Here is an 18,267-nt window from a genome sequence, read left to right on the forward strand (position 1 = left end):
TTTCCCTTAACATTCTCTTTCTGCAACTTGGTCATGATATTCCTCCCTTCATGCTTGATTTTTAATTTGAATCTTCCTTTTTTATTCAGTTTAAGTAAAACCTGTCGATTTTATTTTTTTCAAAGAACCAGCTGTTGCTGATTTTATGTATTGTATTTTTATTCTCTATTTCATTAATTTATATTTTAACCTTTATTATTTCCTTACTTATGATCGCTTTGGATTTAGTTACTCTTCTGTTTCAAGTTTCTTAAAATGGAACAGTATATTGATTTGGGATCTTAACTACTTGTTAAATGTAGGTGTTTACAGCTGTATATTTCCCACTGAGCACTGCTTTTGCTGTGTCCCAGTTTTGTTTTTTTGTTTGTTTGTTGCAAGTTTGCATTTAAATTCCATTTAGTTAACATATAGTGTACTATTAGTTTCAGGAGTAGAATTTAGTGATTCATCACTTACCTGTAACACCCAGTGCTCATCACAACAAGTGTTCTCCTTAATCCCCATCACCCATTTAACCCCACCCCTCACCCACCATCCCTCCAGTAATCTTCAGTTTGTTCTCTACAGTCTGTATTATGGTTTCGCTCTGTTTTTTCTTTTCCCCTATGTTCATCTGTTTTCTTTCTTAAATTCCATATATGAGTGAAATCGTATGGTGTTTTGTCTTTCTCTATTTCACTTAGCATAATACACTCTAGCTCCATCCACATCATTGCAAATTGCAAGATTTCATTCTTTTTTATGGCTGGGTAAAATTCCATTTTATATATTTATATTTATTTATATTTGTTTTATATATATATATTTTTTTTAATATATTTCTATTTCTGTACAGGCACACACACACCCCCAAATGTTCATCAGTCAATGAACATTTGGGTTCTTTCCATAATTTGGCTATTGTTGATAATGCTGCTATAAACATTGGGGTGCATGTGTCAAATCAGTATTTTTGTATCCTTTGAGTAAATGCTTAGTAGTACAATTGTCGGATTATAGGGTAGCTCTATTTTTAACTTTTTGAGAAACCCTCATACTGTTCTCCGGGGTGGCTGCACCTGTTTGCATAGGAGTGTTTCCCTTTTTCCACATCCTCGCCAACACATGTGGTTGCTGTGTTTTTAATTTTAGCTGTTCTGACAGATAAGCACATATCTTCTCCTATTCCATAGGCTGTCTTTTAGTTTTGTTGATTGTTTCCTTCACTATGCTGCAGATTTTTTCCTTGATGCAGTCCCAATAGTTCATTTTTGCTGTTGTTTCCCTTGCCCCTAGAGATGTGTGTAGTAAGAATTTACTACCATTTGTTGACGAGACCGTCTTTTTCCATTGGATATTCTTTCCTGCTTTGTCAAAGATTAGTTGGCCATATAGTTGTGGGTTCATTTCTGGGTTCTCTGTTCTGTTACATTGATCTGTGTGTCTGTTTTTGTGCCAGTGCTGTACTGTCTTACTCACATTTAATGCAATCCCTATCAAAATATCACCAGCATTTTTCACAAAGCTAGAACAGACAATCCTAAAATTTGTATGCAATCACAAAAGACCCCAAATAGCCAGAGCAGTCTTGAAAAAGAAACGCAAAGCTGGAGGCATCACAATTCCAGACGTAAGGCGGCATTACAAAGCTGTAGTCATCAAGGCTGTATCCCAGTTTTGATGTGTACTTTGGTTCTCATTCATCTCAAAGCATTTTCTAATTTCTCTTGTGATTTCTTCTGTTTCACGTCTACATATTTGTGAATTTCCCAAATACCTTTCTGCTATTGATTTTCAAATTTGTGTAATTACACTTGGAAGACATACTTGGATTATTTCTACTCTTTTGAATTGATTGAGACTTGTTTTATGGCCTAGTCTATCATCCATCTTGAAGAATGTTCCATGTGTACTTGGGAGAAATGTGTATTCCAGGAGTGTGCTGTATGTGTCTGTTAAGTTTAATTTTGGTTTATAGTGTTCACATCTGTTTCCTGACTCATCTTCGGTCTGGTTGTGCCTGCCATGGAAAGTGGGCAATGGTTAAATTGCCTGGTTTTTCCTTCAATTCTGTCAGTTTTGCTTCTTGTATTTTAAAGCTGTTTGAGTGTTGGGGTATAAATGTGTTTATAATTGTTATGTCTTCTTGATGGATTGATCCTGTCATGATTTAAAATGTTCTTATAGTGACCCTTTTTGCTTTAAAGTCTATTTTGTAGGATAAATGTAGACACTTCAGCTCTCTTCTGCTTACCATTTGCATAGTGTAGTTTTTCTATCCTTTTACTATCAGCCTTTTTGTGTCTTTGAATCTAAAGTGAGCATGTCTTTGGATCTTGTTTTATTTTAAATCCACTGTGTCCATCTCTGCCTTTTAATTGAAGAGTTTAATCAGTTTGCATTTAGTGTAACTCCTGATAGGTAAGATTTATCTCTGCCATTTTGTTTTGTATATATCTTCTGCCTTTTTATTCCTCAATTCTCTCACATCTGCCTTTTTCCACGTTACATAGATACATTCTACCAGGGTTCCGGTATAATACCATTCTAATTCCCTTATTATTTCTTTTGGGAAATGAGTACCATAATGCTCTCCCTCGTTCCCCATCCTTCCTTGGATGCTGAGGTTATTCATTTTTTGCTGTCACTTTTTACAAAATTTGTCAGGATATGCTGCCCCAAAATATGCCACCTTGGCATATTGAATATTTCAAGCTGAAGGACTTTGAGAAAACAGCAGAAGCAGGAACACCACTTTGATCTTCCCCCACCTTTCTCCTCAGATATAGTTTTAAAAAAAGAAAAAACCCTCACATGAGAGGTGCCCTCCCTATACTTGGGAGAAAAGAGCATCTTTATCTTCAATACAGAGGGACTCTGGGAAGAATTCAAACAAACAGCACTTGCTGTTTCCCTCAGTTTTCTGGCCTTCCCTCATACTCTGGCCTGTTACAACTCTCCATGACTGACCACTCTTCCTCAAACCTAGCCTAGACATCCCTGGCTCTGTCTGGGTCTTCATTTCCTTATGAAGGTTCCTGTGTCACGTAAAACTAAGATAAATTAGTATGCTTTCTCCTGTTAATCTTCTTTGTCAATTTAATTTTCACACCCAGCCAGGAACCCTAAGAGGATCAAGGAAAGTTCTCCCCCACCACCACCACATTGTTTTGTATTTAGCAGTAATAATTTTACATTTTTTAAAATCATCCTCTGTTGTTATCCAGACCTTTTGGTCTAGAAATGTTATATTGCATGACAGACATAAGTGGGGTTTTTTTTAAGTATATAATTTTACAAGAAAATCACATCATATTTAAGAATTAGGACAGAATTTTTTTCAGATATGGACATATTTCTTTTCTTTTTAAATTTTTTATTTAAATTCAATTTAGTTAACATAGAGTTTATTATTAGTTTCAGGGGTAGAATTTAGTGATTTAGCAATTGCATACTACACCCAGTGCTCATTACATCGTGTGCCTTCCTTAATGCCCATCACCCAGTTACCCCATATCCCTACCCACCTCCCTTCCAGCAACCCTCAGTTTCTTCCCTAGAGTTAAGATTCTCTTATGGTTTGCCTCCCTCACTGTTTTTATCTTATTTTATTTTTCTTTCCCTTCTGCTGTGTTCATCTGTTTTGTTTCTTAAGTTCCACCAGGAGTGAAATCATATGGTATTTGTCTTTCTCTGACTGACTTATTTTGCTTAGCATAATATCCTCTAATTCCGTCCATGTTGTTTCAGATGGCAAGATTTATTTATTTTTTGATGGCTGAGTAATATTCCATTGTACATATATATATACCACATCCATTCATCTGTCAGGGGACATCTGGGCTCTTTCCATATTTTGGCTATTGAGGACATTGTTGCTATAAACATTGGTGTGCATGTGCCCCCTTGAATCACTATGTTTCTATCTTTTGGATAAATAACTAGTAGTGCAATACCTGGGTCGTAGGGTAGCTCTATTTTGAACTTTTTGAGGAACTCTGTAGTGTTTTCCAGAGTGGCTGCACCAGTTTGCATTCCCACCAACAGTGTGATAGGTTTCCCCTTTCTCTGCATCATCAACATTTGTTGTTTCCAGAGTTGTTCACATTAGGCATTCCAGCCAGTGTGAGGTGGTCTCTCACTGTGGTTTTGATTTGTATTTCCCTGATGCCAAGTGATGTTGAACATTTTTCATGTGTCTGTTAACCATTCGTATGTCTTCTTTGGAGAAATGTCTGTTCATGTCTTCTGCCCATTTCTTGACTGGATTTTTTGTTTTTTGGGTGTTGAGTTTGATAAGTTCTTTATTGTTTTTGGATACTAGCCCTTCATCTGATATGTCATTTGCAAATATCTTTTCCCATTCCATAGGTTGCCTTTTAGTTTTGTCAAATGTTTCTTTGCTGTGCAAAAGCTTTTTATCTTGATGAGGTCCCAATAATTCATGTTTGCTTTTGTTTCCTTGACTTTGGAGACGTGTCTAGCAAGAAGTTGCTGCTGCCGAGATCAAAGAGGTTGCTGCCTATGTTCCTTTCTAGGATTTTGCTGGATTCCCGTCTCACATTTAGGTCTTTCATCTATTTTGAGTTTATTTTTCTGTATGGTGTAAGAAAGTGATTCACTTTCATTCTTATGCACGTGGCTCTCCAATTTTCCCAACACCACCTGTTGAAGAGACTGTCTTTTTTCCATTGGATATTCTTTCCTGCTTGTCAAAGATTAGTTGACCATAGAGTTGAGGGTAGGCCAGAATTTTGAATTCCAAAGTTTTTTTCAAGTGTATTTATACAACTTCCCCCTCTTTTTGTCTCAGTCATTTATCTAGTGAGGAAAGTATAAAAGATCTGTCAAAAGTTCAGAAATAACAGAAGTAAAACCACTCAGTCAATGAAATGGTAATTAGTAAAAGTTTATTTTGCACACACCAAAACGTTCATGCACCGGGAGCATGCAAACCAGACATGTAACGAGGCTCAAGGTATATTGTTATAGCAGGTCATAGAGTGGGAAGGCCCTGGCTGCTTATTCTTCACACAGTGACTGGTTGTAATATTGGGACTTTCTTAAATAATAGGGTTAATGGTTACCTCCTGTCAATTTTGGGAAACAGTTCAAGTTTTGCTCATGATTTTCAGAGGCATAATCAAGAAATGACTCAGGTCAGGTACGCCTTGCTAAATTCAGCTTTGCGTATATGACTAAACTGGTTTCGGCTGTTCAGGGAATTTTCAAGGCTGATCTCCATGTGTTTTTTATTTTAACAGATGGATCCCATTCTGGTGACAGCTTATTTAGTAATCAAACTGCCTTACTGTGTTATGTACACTAAGAAAAGTGTGAAGGGAGTTGAGTTCAGTCGTATAGTCCATTGCTGCAAAGGTTGTGCAACTAATCTCAAAAGTTGAACATAGCAGCAGTGAGACATTTGCAGGAGAGGTTTGAAAGTCTACTCTGTTAGTGTGTGGAGGGGTCACAGTTCCTGTGATGTGTACACCCCAACTTGTAACTGCAGGCAGAATCACAGGTTAGGATCGCATTCAGTCCGCATTCAGTCCCTGCCTCAGAACCATAGAGCCAGTTAGCAGCTTAATTTCACATGTTCCCATCAGAGAACAAGTCATGCCCGTGAGCATTTGTATGTGACCCAGACAGTCCCGGCAGCATCCTTGCAGTTTTCGTAGTTTAGCCTCACACAGAGGTGTCCCAAGTCTCAGGTGGTGCCTGCTTTCACTCCATAGTTCACAGGAAAAATGAAACAGCCTAAGGCAGACAATATCAGATTACAAATTCAAGTGACAAGAAAGCCCTTTTTTATGCCATCAGCTTTGGAGTCCAAATTCACCCATTCAAAATGCACATCAGGCCAGAAAATCAATCTCTGATTTTAGTGGAGTTTATTAGCAACGGAAAACTCCCCTTTTCAAGCTTTTTTTCTTTCTTTCTTTCTTTTTTTTTTTTTTTTTTTTTTTTTAGTGTTAGAGATTGCCTCTCTTTTTATGTTGTCTCCCTTTTTCTAGAGACTCCAAGAGGCAAAAAAAATCATAGCAAAAGTCAGTACTTACTGTGTTGGTTTGTTTGGGCTGCTGTAACAGACTGGGTTGCTTGAACAACAGAAATGTATTTTCTCAGTTCTGAAGACTGAAAGTCATAGGAGACCACCCAAAAGTATGCTACTGTGGCATAAGGTTTATTTTCAGCTGACTATTTTGAAAAACAGAATTAGGAAAAACTAAAAACACCATAAATTTCCCTTTTGCAAAGGAAATTCACATTTATAAAGGTTCCCTCTGCCCCTGCCCTTTCCTCTGCCCTTGGATTCGGTGAGCCCACTGTCTTACAATTGGGACTCCCATTTTAGTTTTGTAGATGGCTTTTACCTCTCACATCAGAAGGCAGCAGCTCCTAGGCACCAAAGACGGGTTGCATTCCACCCCTTCATTTTTCCTTCTTCCAAATAGTGCTTTATAGTGCTTTTGCCACACTTCAGTGAGTCATTCTAGTGAATCCCACTTCTCATGCCAAATGAAGCAAGAGTCCCTAAGACCACCGTCAAATCTGATTATTTGCTGGGAGGCTTCACAAGACCACCTCATACTCGTGGCTATAATTTATCACAGCCAAAGGTTACAAAGCAAAATTAGCAAAGAGAAGGGTGCATGGGGCAAAGTTGAGAGGAGTTTAATGCAAACATCAGTGAGGTCTTTCTCAATTTGAATCACACAAGGTACATTTAATTCCCCCAGCCAGGAGTTGTGATGATACATGTGAAAAGTTGTCTACCAGGGAAGTTCATTACAAATTCACACCCAGTGTTTTTATTGGGGGTTTAGTCATGTGGGCACTGTCTGCCTAGCAGGTACATTCTCCCAGAAGGTAAAGCAAGTGTTCGATATAAACCACATTGTTTTCACAGTGTAGGCACGGTTGAGCTATTCTTATCATTTCCGAGAATGGTGAGAAGCCTTCCAAAATCTAGGTTTCTAGATATCAGCCTTGTAGGCAGACTTTTAAAGGACAGCAGTCAGTCCTGTTCTATTACCTGGTAGAACTCTTGAGTTTATTTGAGCAAAAATTGATCTGAATCAGGTGGCATCCGATCTAGCAGCTAGAAAGGAGCTCCAAGAAGCTGTACAAGTTGAGACTTTTATAGCTAGAAGGGAGTAGAAACGAGGAAGTTATACCAGGTGAAAGAGACTGGTTATTGCAAGGTTACTTTCCTGTAGGGGATGGCAGAGGTCTGTACGGGAGGTTACCTAACTAGTGCTGATCAGGTGATTCCTGATTGGTTTAAGTTTCCATTTCTGGGAGAGCGGAAACTGTTACTGAGTTCAGTTAGGTGGCATGGGGCTTCTTATAAGCAACTTCATTTGGTGCCTGTTATTTTTAGCAATTCCCTCCTTTTAGGCTCAGTTGAGAGGTACAATCAAAAATAATAAGGCATAAGTGAATGTCTTAGTGACATCTAACAGGTCATGATGTTGGAGTCACATTCTTTGAGTTGGTCATTATTTCTGTTCCTTTTCTGACATTCTAAGAGAGATCATTTGGTGTTTGGTAGCTGCAAACATCCATTTTAAGCCTTTGAGATAATACAGTACACCAGGGAAACTATTATCATAAGCAGGATAATTCCCAATGACTGGGGTGCACTTTGGAGCCCTGGTCCCCAGGACCCAAGTCAATCAGAAGCAAACAAGTCGTAGAAAGACCCTGTCAAAGGAGTCACTTTCTAAAGCCACCTGCCTCGTTTAGTGACATGTAGCCAAGTGAGCTTCCCCAGAAGTGTCAATTCAAGTACAACAAGTGGAGTTGGTCAGAGCTCAGATAGCTCCTTGCTCAGCTAAAAGATAATCGTGGCTATCCAGTTATCAAGAACAACTCGGCCAGAGAGTCTGGGGACTTTGATTGGGAGGCTGCCGCTTTAGCAGCGGATTCTGCCACTTCAAAAACATTTGGGCTAGTTTTTATATTTCTGAAAGTATACTTGATTGGTGTTTGTCTTTAAGCCAATTAAATAGAGCTCTTTACAGATTAACTTTGGCAATGCCATATGGAGGTAGAAAAATTATGACACATCTATAACGTACATATGTAGACATACATAAACAGACACAGAGATCTTACAGTTTTTATTTTAAAATGTGAGCCATGAGTCATGGTACAGTGATGTAGAACTCACTACTTTATAAAAGAACAGTTGAATCCAAATTGTGTTTCTGGCAGATTGAATAAGTTAAGGTTTCCCGGGGCGCCTGGGTGGCGCAGTCGTTAAGTGTCTGCCTTCAGCTCAGGGCGTGATCCCAGCGTTATGGGATCGAGCCCCGCATCAGGCTCCTCCGCTGGGAGCCTGCTTCTTCCTCTCCCACTCCCCCTGCCTGTGTTCCCTCTCTCGCTGGCTGTCTCTCTGTCAAATAAATAAATAAAATCTTTAAAAAAAAAAAAAAAGTTAAGGTTTCCTGCTTAGATGGCTAAAGCTTTTTACTAATATTTGTGAAATAGACTTAAAATATTTTTCATAGGCCTGGTTTTCAAAATAGCCTCCCCCACCCCTTTTCTTTCCTCCTTCTGATAAGAATATCTTCATTCCTAGTGGAGACCAGGTAGAATATTTACATCTTAACAAGCACAGAAAAAGAATGTAAGTATCACCAAGAAAAACTTTTGTTCTCTAAGTCAGATTTTTTACAACATCTGCAAGCCTTTTGAGATGAATAGGGGAGGTTTGAGGGTTGGTGGAAGGATAGATGGGCTATGAATTGCTTCTAGAGCCATATTTCTGTTCTTAGAAAGACTTGATTTGTAAGACAAGTACAGTTGTCTTTAATTCCTCAAAGAGTTGGGTTGTAATCTGAATTATATCAAGACTGACCCCACCCATCCAACTACTTCAGTTTGCTTCTTTATATCAGGGAGAAGAACTTCAACTAAAATGGAAATTAAGATTTTTACGTTTAAGTGCAGAGCTGTGTATCTCTAGAATGTTTTAGTAAATCCTAAAAAGGCTTCAGAATATTTTTCTTTATCTCTGGGGGATACTTTCATCTTAGCATAGGGGAGAAGTCCTTTAAAAAAGTTCCTATCAGGCTCAGAATATCTGCTTCCAATTTGGCCTGACTCCTGACTCCTTTCAGGGATCGCTGGTGGCATAGTTGGTTAAGCATCCAACTCTTGATTTTAACTCAGGTCATGATCTCAGGGTCCTGGGATCAATCCCTGCATCAGGCTCCATGTTCAGCATGGAATCTGCTTGGGATTCTCTCTTGCCTCTCCCTCTGCTTCTCCACCCTGCTTGCCCAGTCTCTCTAAAATAGATAAATCTTTAAAAAAAAAAAAATCCTTTTAAATACCTAGTTGAGTTTCAGCCAAGACAAAGAGTAAATATCCTTGGCTGTGTTGAACAACCCCTTCGATAGAAGAGACATTCCCAAAGAGGATGCAAAAGATACTAACCCTTCTAAGGTTCAGAGCCACTCCCAAAGATAACCAAAAGAAATACTTATTAGACAATTCCCATGAGAGCTGGCAATAGCCAAGAGGACCCTAGATGCAAGTGGAGTGCAACCACATTTCTGCCCAGCCATATCTAGCTACAAATAGGGTGCAAATCCCAGTTCGGCTATATTTTAGAGGCCCCAGTTCTCAGGACACAAAAAGAGATAGGAAGGCAATAACCGTGCCTGGGAGAGAAAGATCAACAATCAGTGGCTTCCCAAAAGCAAATCCACAAGTCACAACTCAAAGACCTAATTTTTAAAAAATATTTCTTTGCCTATCAATCTGAATTTGGGAAGGAACAGACAATGTGAAATTTTACATTCCTGTCCACAAGCACCATAGAGATCTGGGGGAGCTGACTTTGGTAGGAATTCTCACACTTTGCTGGCTTCTGCCAGTTTTTGTAGCATCCCATCCATAGGCTCTGGAGTGATTGGGATGTCCCACCAGGTCTCATCCTGACCACCAAAAACTGTAGAAGAAAAAACAATTTCCCCTCTACTCTTTAGGGTGAGTGCCTCACTGAGACCCCTTATTCTGTAGGGCACCTTGTAAATGGATAAACGTATCTAGGTTAAAAGTTCTCCACTGTCGTCACTGTAATTCAAGATTGTCTTTGGTTAGGTTAACCTGCTTCTTCCGCCTTAATATTGTATTCACCAGAGGCCTCACACTGGACCCAGTCCTGCTGTGTTGGGCCTAGTCTGACCCCAGACCCAGTTCCATTGAAAAATGCCCCAGTCTATGGCTCAGTCGGTTAAGCATCAGGAGGTATGGGGAGCTTCTCCCTCTGCCTTCACTCCCCCCGCTTGTGCGAGCACACTCTCTCTCTCCCTCTCTCTCACAAATAAATGAATAAAATCTTTTTTTAAAATGCCCCAGTCTAGGGGTGTCTGGATGGCTTAGTTGGTTAAGCATCTGACTCTTGATTTCAGCTCAGGTCATGATCTCAGGGTCAGGAGATGGAACCCCATATCCGGCTCCATGTTGGGCATGGAACCTGCTTAAGATTCTCTCAATCAGTCAATCAATCAGTCAGTAGCCCCAGTCCAGGAAAATAAATGCTCAAAGTCTGAAAGCTCATAAAGCAAAAGCTGTAGAGTGAGGATCTAAGATAGATTTACTTACAGCCTCCAGAGACAGCAAGAAAGCAGTGAGCTCAAGGGGTTCACTGATATACCTGCTTGCTTTTTGCCTCTTGGGACCATCAGGGGTCTCCTTCACTTCCCTCTTCTGACACCAGAACTTTTAAAAGGTAAACTGAGGCATGTTAAAACTTTTAGTAGTTTATTTGAACAAAACCTGTTTGAATTAGGCAGCATGCATTTAGCAGGTAGGAAGGAGTTCTGAGGAACTACACAAAACGAATATCCTGAAGGAATAAGGAAATTCTACAAGGGCAAAAAAGTAGGATGGTTATTGCAAGGTTCCTTTCCTTTAGGGGGTGACAGGGGCCTGTCAGGCAGATGACCCGCCTAGTGCAGAGCAGATGATACCGATCAGCTGGTTTAGGGTTCCATTTCAGGGGCGCCTGGGTGGCTCAGTTGGTTCAGCATACAACTCCTGATTTTGGCTCAGGTCATGACCTCAGGGTTGTGAGATCAAGCCCCAATTTGGGATCCGTGCTAGGCATGGAGCCTGCTTAAGATTCTCTCTCTCCCTCTGCTCTCACTACTATAGACTGAATATGTGTCCCTCCCAAAATTCATATGTTGAAATCCTTACCCCCAGAGTGATAGTGTTAGGAGGTGGGGATTTTAGTGTGCGATAATTTCATTTGGGTGCAGCCCTCATGATTGGGATTAGTGTCCTTAAAAAAAGACTTCACAAGCTCCTTAGCCTCTTCTGCCGAATGAGGGTACAGGGAGCAGATGGCCATCAATAAGGATGAGGACCTTCACTAGATAAGAGCCACGATCTTAGGAGTGCCTGGGTGGCTCAGTCGGTTAAGGGTCTGTCTTCAGCTCAGGTCATGATGCCAGGGTCCTGGGATCCAGTCCCACATCAGGCTCCTTGCTCAACAAGGAGTCTGCTTCTCCCTCTGCCCCTCCCCTTGTGCGCACTCACACTCGCTCTCTCGCTCTCTCTCTGAAAAAAAATAAATAAAATCTTCAAAAAAAAAAAAAAAGAGCCATGATAAGCCACCCAGTGTAAGGTGCTGTGTTACAGTAGCCCAGACAGACTAAGACACTCACCTGCCCCTCTTACCTTTTTCTCTGTGTACTTTTTCGTTCATTCCTGTAACCTTTCTTCCCCCGCAAGGAGTTAGTGGAAAGTGGGACTGTCAGAATGGGGACAGATTGACCGGTGCCTTCTGTGTTTCTGTGCCAGGATTTTTGGTTACATTATTCTCAGAACAACCCTGAGAGGTAGACGTTACTGTCTCCATTTTACAGAGGAGAAAACTGTGGTTCAGAGAGTTAGTACCTGGTCTGACCAAAAACACATCTTTAGGAAGAGATGAAGTCATATGTACACTTGGGTATCCCTGCCTCCACCCTTTACTGAGTGGCCTGGAGCTATCAGTCTCTGCTCTCCTGCATGTTGCGTCCTGCAGGGGCTTGTCTAGCCTCTCGATGGTCTGCCTCAATTAATTAAATAATTAATTAAAAGAATATTTCCGTATTTGCTGTAACTGTGCAGTAATATGCAGGGGGCTGGCGACACAGACATGTGCATGATGGCGTGGGAGTGACAGGTCAGGTAAGGCCTCAGACGAGGGGTCCCAACTAAGACAGTTCACAGGACAAGAAACTGCAGGATATGGCAGAGGAGAAGAGGGCTATAATTAAATACGGTGGGCTGGGAGGTCTGGCCACACTGTCTTTCCACTCAGATCCAGTTCCCACCCTTCTTTTAATGTCGCCTGAGACATTTGTTTCTACCAGAGTTTTTGCTCACAGCCCAGGGCAAGGAACAAGAGTAAGTGGTACTTTCTTTATCTGCCCCAGATTTCCCTCTTCCCTCCCTGATCTCTGCTCCCCCGGATGCTGTGGAGGTGTCCTGTGTCCCAGCCCATGGCCTCTCCATTAGCTGACCTTCTGCCTCCTACCCAGCACAGCTGGAGCTGATGTGTCTGTGGGCAGAAAATTTATTGGTTTCTTGGGCAGTGATCTTGTTTTCTCTGTGTGGCCTTCTTAATTTTAAGCTGTTTGAGATTTGGTTTATTTATATAGTCATTTATTTGTAACTTTTCCTAAACTCTGCCCTTAGAGGATCTTACAATACATATTACATTTGTAGTTATTTCCTTAATAGGTATTTAATGTAGTAACCGCCTCATTTAAAAAATATCCGATCTGGTCATCAGAGATCCAGATAAATCTTCTTCAGCCTGAGGTACCCACACATGTGTACAGTAAACTCACTTATTAATCCGACTTAGAATTAGTTAAATAGAAGTTACTTGGAAGCAAAAGAACCGTGCAGTGGTGGAGCTGAGGCCCGAAGCAGCTAGGATCATGTTAGGGTGGGGCAGGTGTGCCCACAGGGAGCAAGCATCATCTGTGGACTGATGATGTGAAAGGTAGAAACACCTGGGCCTGGACAGACACTGGCAGTGGCTTGGGACGCCTGGGTAGCTCAGTCAGTTGAGCGTCTGCCTTCGGCTCGGGTCATGATCCCAGCGTCCTGGGATCGAGTCCCACTTTGGGCTCCCAGCTGAGCAGGGAGCCGCCTCCTCCCCGTGCTTGTGCCCTCTCTCTCTCCCTGATAAATAAATAAAATCTTAAAAAAAAAAAAAAAAAAAAAAGCAGCGGCTGGGGTACTTTTTACTCTTTCTTGGTCAGTTATGCTGGTTTGTAAACTGATCATCTCCGTGTAACTGACAGCAAATCTGTGCATTCATTCATTCATGCGTTCATTCTGTAATGTTTACTGAGTGCCTGCTATGCACTGGGACTACTCCAGGCACTTGTACACGTCAGTGAATTAAAACGTGTGCTGTTCCCAGCTTACGGGAGCATCAAGCTCTGTAGGAACTGGAGCTGGCATAAGGAAACCTATACCGTAATTCACTAGTTGCCAGAAGGTCAGGGTGCACAAGTCTGAGAATTAATACCTCCAGGGGACATAGTTGGGGTTAGAGTAGCATTGCCCGGGGCGCCTGGGTGGTGCAGTTGTTGAGCGTCTGCCTTTGGCTCAGGGCGTGATCCCGGCGTTCTGGGATCGAGCCCCACATCAGGCTCCTGTGCTGGGAGCCTGCTTCTTCCTCTCCCACTCCCCCTGCTTGTGTTCCCTCTCTCGCTGGCTGTCTCTGTCAAATAAATAAATAAAATCTTTAAAAAAAAAAAAAAAAAAAAGAGTAGCATTGCCCACTTCTGTAAGGTGATCATACTGAATATTGGAGAAAAATCCCCTCTCGCTTCTGGCAGGAGAAGAGCAAAAGGAACTATATTGAAATACACCACAGCATTCCTTTCTTAAGAAGGGCTGTCCTAAGGAGAAATTATTTAACCAAATTTAAGACCCACTGGAGCTTCTTCAGAACCCAACCGACATGGGGGAAGGTAAATACCCAAATCCAGCTGACACTAACCTTCCATGTGGGAGAAGAGAAAAACCAACTACAGACCCTTCTGGCCATCCTGCCCCACCTAAGGAGAGGGGAACAGAAGCACATGTGCAGTTCACAGTCCAGAGGCACAACAAGCTCCCAAAATGACTGAGCCCTAGCCATTTATTCATAGTTGCCACAACTTAGAAGCAACCAAGATGTCCTTAAGTAGGTGAAGAGAGAAACTGGGATACATCCAGAAAATGGGCTGTTATTCAGTGCTAAAAAGAAATGAGCCACTAAGGCATGAAAAGGCATGGAAGAACCTTAAATGCATATTACTCAGTGAAAGAAGCCAGTCTGAAAAGGCTACATACTGTGTGATTACAACTCTACGGCAGCCTGTGATTCCAGCTACATGGTCATTAATATGAATATATGAAAAGGCAAAACTGGGATGACTGTTAAAAGATCAGTGGTTGCCCAGGGTTACAGTGGATGGAAGGACGTTTAGATGGAGCCCCGAAACTTCTCTGTGGAACACTGTAATGATAGATATGTGTCACTGTACATTTGTCCAAACCCATAGATTGTACACCCAGATCGAGCCCTAACATAAACTATGGACTTTGGCTGATTATGATGTGTCAGTTTAGGTTCATAAGTTGAAACAAAAGTACCACGTCAGTGGAGAATGTTGATAATGTTGGAGCTAGGGGGTATGTGGGATAAATGTGTACCTTTCTCTCCATTTTGCTATGAACCTAACATTGCTGTAAAAATAAAGTTTATTAAAAAATAAAAAGCTCTGCCTTTCTGGACCTTCTTTATCAGGGAGACTAAACATAGGACAGACAAAAATTGAAGAAATACTTAACATCTTTCTACTATTATTAGGAGAGCACCTTCCCCCTATGAGATAGCGCCAATCTTTATTCTAGTATTTTCCTATAATGGGCCTCCCCTTCATCTTGGTGGCATCATCAGCTGTCCTTCCCTTGGGATCTGTGACAGTCTCGGATTTTCACCCTCTCTGTAGGATGAAAAAGTCCAAGGCCTCATACCACTAAATACTTGTCAGACCCATGGAGGAGAGGAAATAAGTAGGAGCTGGCTCCTGGCATTTCCAGTTTATATATAGAACCCAGCCAGGGACTTAGCCACCCACTGGTGCCCTGGCCCTACCCTCCCTCTGCCCTGCCAGGGTGACGTGACGTTGGCTAGAATCACCAGTAGAGATCCTGTCTGTATCCATTTGGTTCTCTCTCAGGATGAGGCCTCAGTTCCCAGTTGCTTCTCCAGCTGGATTTGCCCAGTATCTCCTCTTGACGTGCCCCAGTAAGCCTCCTCTCATAGATAGCTAACACCGTGGGCTGGGCTAGTTGAGGGCAACCAGGGACAGAAATGTAAAGTTTTGGTGAGGAGTTCATTCTCTTAAAAATAAAGGATGGAATGATCCAATTTAATTCAGTATTAAAGATTCACAGAACAGTCAGGATCTGACCCATTTGGTGAATAATGGACATGAAGTAAATCTTGGCCATCTCAGTAGCTGGGAAGGGGCATATTTAATTATTCTCCTCTGCCTTTTCATGTGGATGGTTTGACCTGGTGAGTCAGGATCAGAGGAACCTCACAGTAAACATCTTCCCCCACTTTATTCAGCCAAGTAGAGAAAGGAATGAGGTAGGATTCATCATCTAGTCATTCATTCATGACTAGTGGAGAGACCAGCTCCTGACCTTATAGTTGCAAATCCGTTTGTGGATATGGGATTATCTGGAAGCGAGCCAGTCCCCATGCTGGACATCTCCTTTCAGACAGTTGTAAATCCTTTGACACACACATCGAGACCAGTGCTTTCATGGTGTCTGCGGAGGTGCAGGGGCACTGGATTAGCTGTGCTCTCCTTTCTCCTGGATCAATGATGGGCAACCCAGGGCATCTATCTGAGGCTGAATTGTGTAGGGAGGACTAATGGCATTTGTAGCCTGTGGAGGAGCCTAGGCCCTAAGACTTTCTTTAATTGGTACTTCTTATTAGATGGCATTTACCATGACTGTCAGGCCTGTGCTTAGCCTCCCTCTCCTCAGGTTGGTCCCGTCAGGCCTTACCTGTTTATCATTCCCTAGATTGTATCTGTGCCATTTCTCTATTCCCTTCTTTATCCGCTTGTCACTGTGGGCCCTGTGCATAACAAACAACTTGTCCAAAGAATGAGATTGTGTCTCTCCTGTCCTACCATCTCATACTACAAGTCTTCTTGACCCTTTGGACATTCCCCTCAATGGCCAAGACAGTAGAATTTCAATGCTTTTTGCTTGAAGTGGCAGGAAATTGGAATTGATCAATCAGTATGAATCTTATGTTGTCCTCTCTCAGAATCATATAATTTTTATTACACCTCAGGCTGGTTCTGGCCAACACTGGTTCCTGGCTCTGATTCAATTAACTGACAAGCTCTTCTTTCCCTGTGACAGCCATAGGGGAGAGCCCTAGGATTGTAGATGAAGCTGAGCATGGAAGCCAAGACCTACGTTACTGAGAGTAGTGGCACGGTTCAGGCTGACACTAGACATCACAAGTCAGCAAGGCCATGGCACAGGTGAATGTGGGGGCTTTTCTATGATGCTGAAGGTCCAGAGATCTGGGGGTCTTTTTCTGTTACTACTGGCAAGGGCGGTGAGGAGATATCCAGGATTCATCACAGATATAATTCCTTCTGAATCTGGAGCAGAATCCTAATTTGGGGGAAGGAGAGGTGTCTCTGAATTAGAGCTGCTTATTGTGAGCTGGGGGAGGCTTAAGCACAGTATATCGCAGTGGCCATTGTCTGGAGTGCAGGGCTCAGGCTTTCACTCCATACATGCCACTCCATACAGGACAACAGCACCAGAGGGTCTAGAGTTTGGGCTAAATTGGCTGGACCCCCTCACCTACACTGAAATTCTTACATGAAGAGTGATTCAGCCTCAGTGCAAAATGTCAGGCTGCTGGAGGCACAGAACATGTAAGCAAAGATTGACAAGACCTATGTGCAAGAGTACTGTCCTACTGCACAGAGACATTGCCATGTTTACTGACTTGCATTGAATTGAGATTCTTAAATTCTTTGCCATTGGGAAACAAGGGATGTTCAAGAGGTGTGTTGGGCCTCACAACTAGGGTCTGTTTTGTGTATTTATGAGTCTGGGTTTGCTCTATTTTTCCCCAGAGGTTCCAGTCTTAGGTCTCTTTATGGCTTGACTTCTTTGCCAAGAACTCCCATCTTTGTCACCTGCATTGAAGCCTTGAAGGGTAAAGGGCTGGGATTTTAGCTTCTGTCCTCAACGTCACATTTACCCGTGAGTCTGACAGTCCTGCCCAGGGGAGGTGGAGTTACCAGAACCAGGTGTCCATACAATGTCCCCCTGAAGAGGTTCAGAGATATACCTGCCAGATGGAATGCTAAAGGCCAGACACAGTACTTCCTGTGACCTCCCGTGAGGAACAAAGGAAACAACCTACTACGAGGGCTCAGATTTGAGAGGGTTGACGCCCAATAAGGGTTGATGCCAATAAGGAGTAAGAATGCAAGTTCCCAGGGTACCTGGGTGGTTCAGTCAGTTAAGCATCTGACTCTTGATCCCAGCTCAGACCTTGATCTCAAGCCCCATGTTTAAAAAAAAAAAAAACGCAAATTTCCATGCAGCACTGTATCCAGTGCATTGAACAGAGGATGGAATCATTGCTGCTACTGTGATGGTTGTCAGAGCTCCTGGATTTGTTACTGTACTAAGTGTACTTTGGAAGAAAAACGTCATATTTAGATGTTCGCTCAGGTGAGGAGCAGAACTTGAGGGAGAGAAGGAAGAGGCTCTAAGCATGGCCCGTTTAGGGAGCAGGGGGCTCTGTCATCTCTCAGCACAGCCCTGCAGCAGATGGGCTTTCTCCCTGCTTACAGATAGGTGCTGGAGTGGGAGGTGGACAAACCAGGAGCCATCCTGTGTCTTCCTCCTGTGGTCTGTCTTGCAGCCAGAGAGAGAGCTTGGTAGTCTGATTTTTGGCTCATCCTTGCTTCTTTCTCCTTGTGTCACAATAGACCATCAGATGAGAAGTGTGTGGCTGCAAACACCTCCAAATCTAGAGATTTTGGCCAGAAATTAGAGATCCTCAACTTCGTTGCTCAAACTTTAAGAGAGCCACTCCACCTCTTTGGGCCTTATTTCCATCATTGATACTAGCACTTGCCCTATTCCTTACAGGGTGTTAAAAGGAGATCCAAGAGGTCAGTGTGTAGGGAGGGCTGAGGTAGT

General features: G+C 42.2%; 1 protein-coding gene across 2 annotated transcripts in view; it reads left to right on the plus strand.

Moving 5' to 3' along the window:
- Positions 1 to 18,267, plus strand: part of LOC113270150 (zinc finger protein OZF-like) — an 89,243-nt gene that overhangs the window by 42,518 nt on the left and 28,458 nt on the right. The window lies entirely within an intron of this gene.

This window comes from Ursus arctos, unplaced genomic scaffold (genome assembly GCF_023065955.2).
Source record: "Ursus arctos isolate Adak ecotype North America unplaced genomic scaffold, UrsArc2.0 scaffold_33, whole genome shotgun sequence".
NCBI lineage: Eukaryota > Metazoa > Chordata > Mammalia > Carnivora > Ursidae > Ursus > Ursus arctos.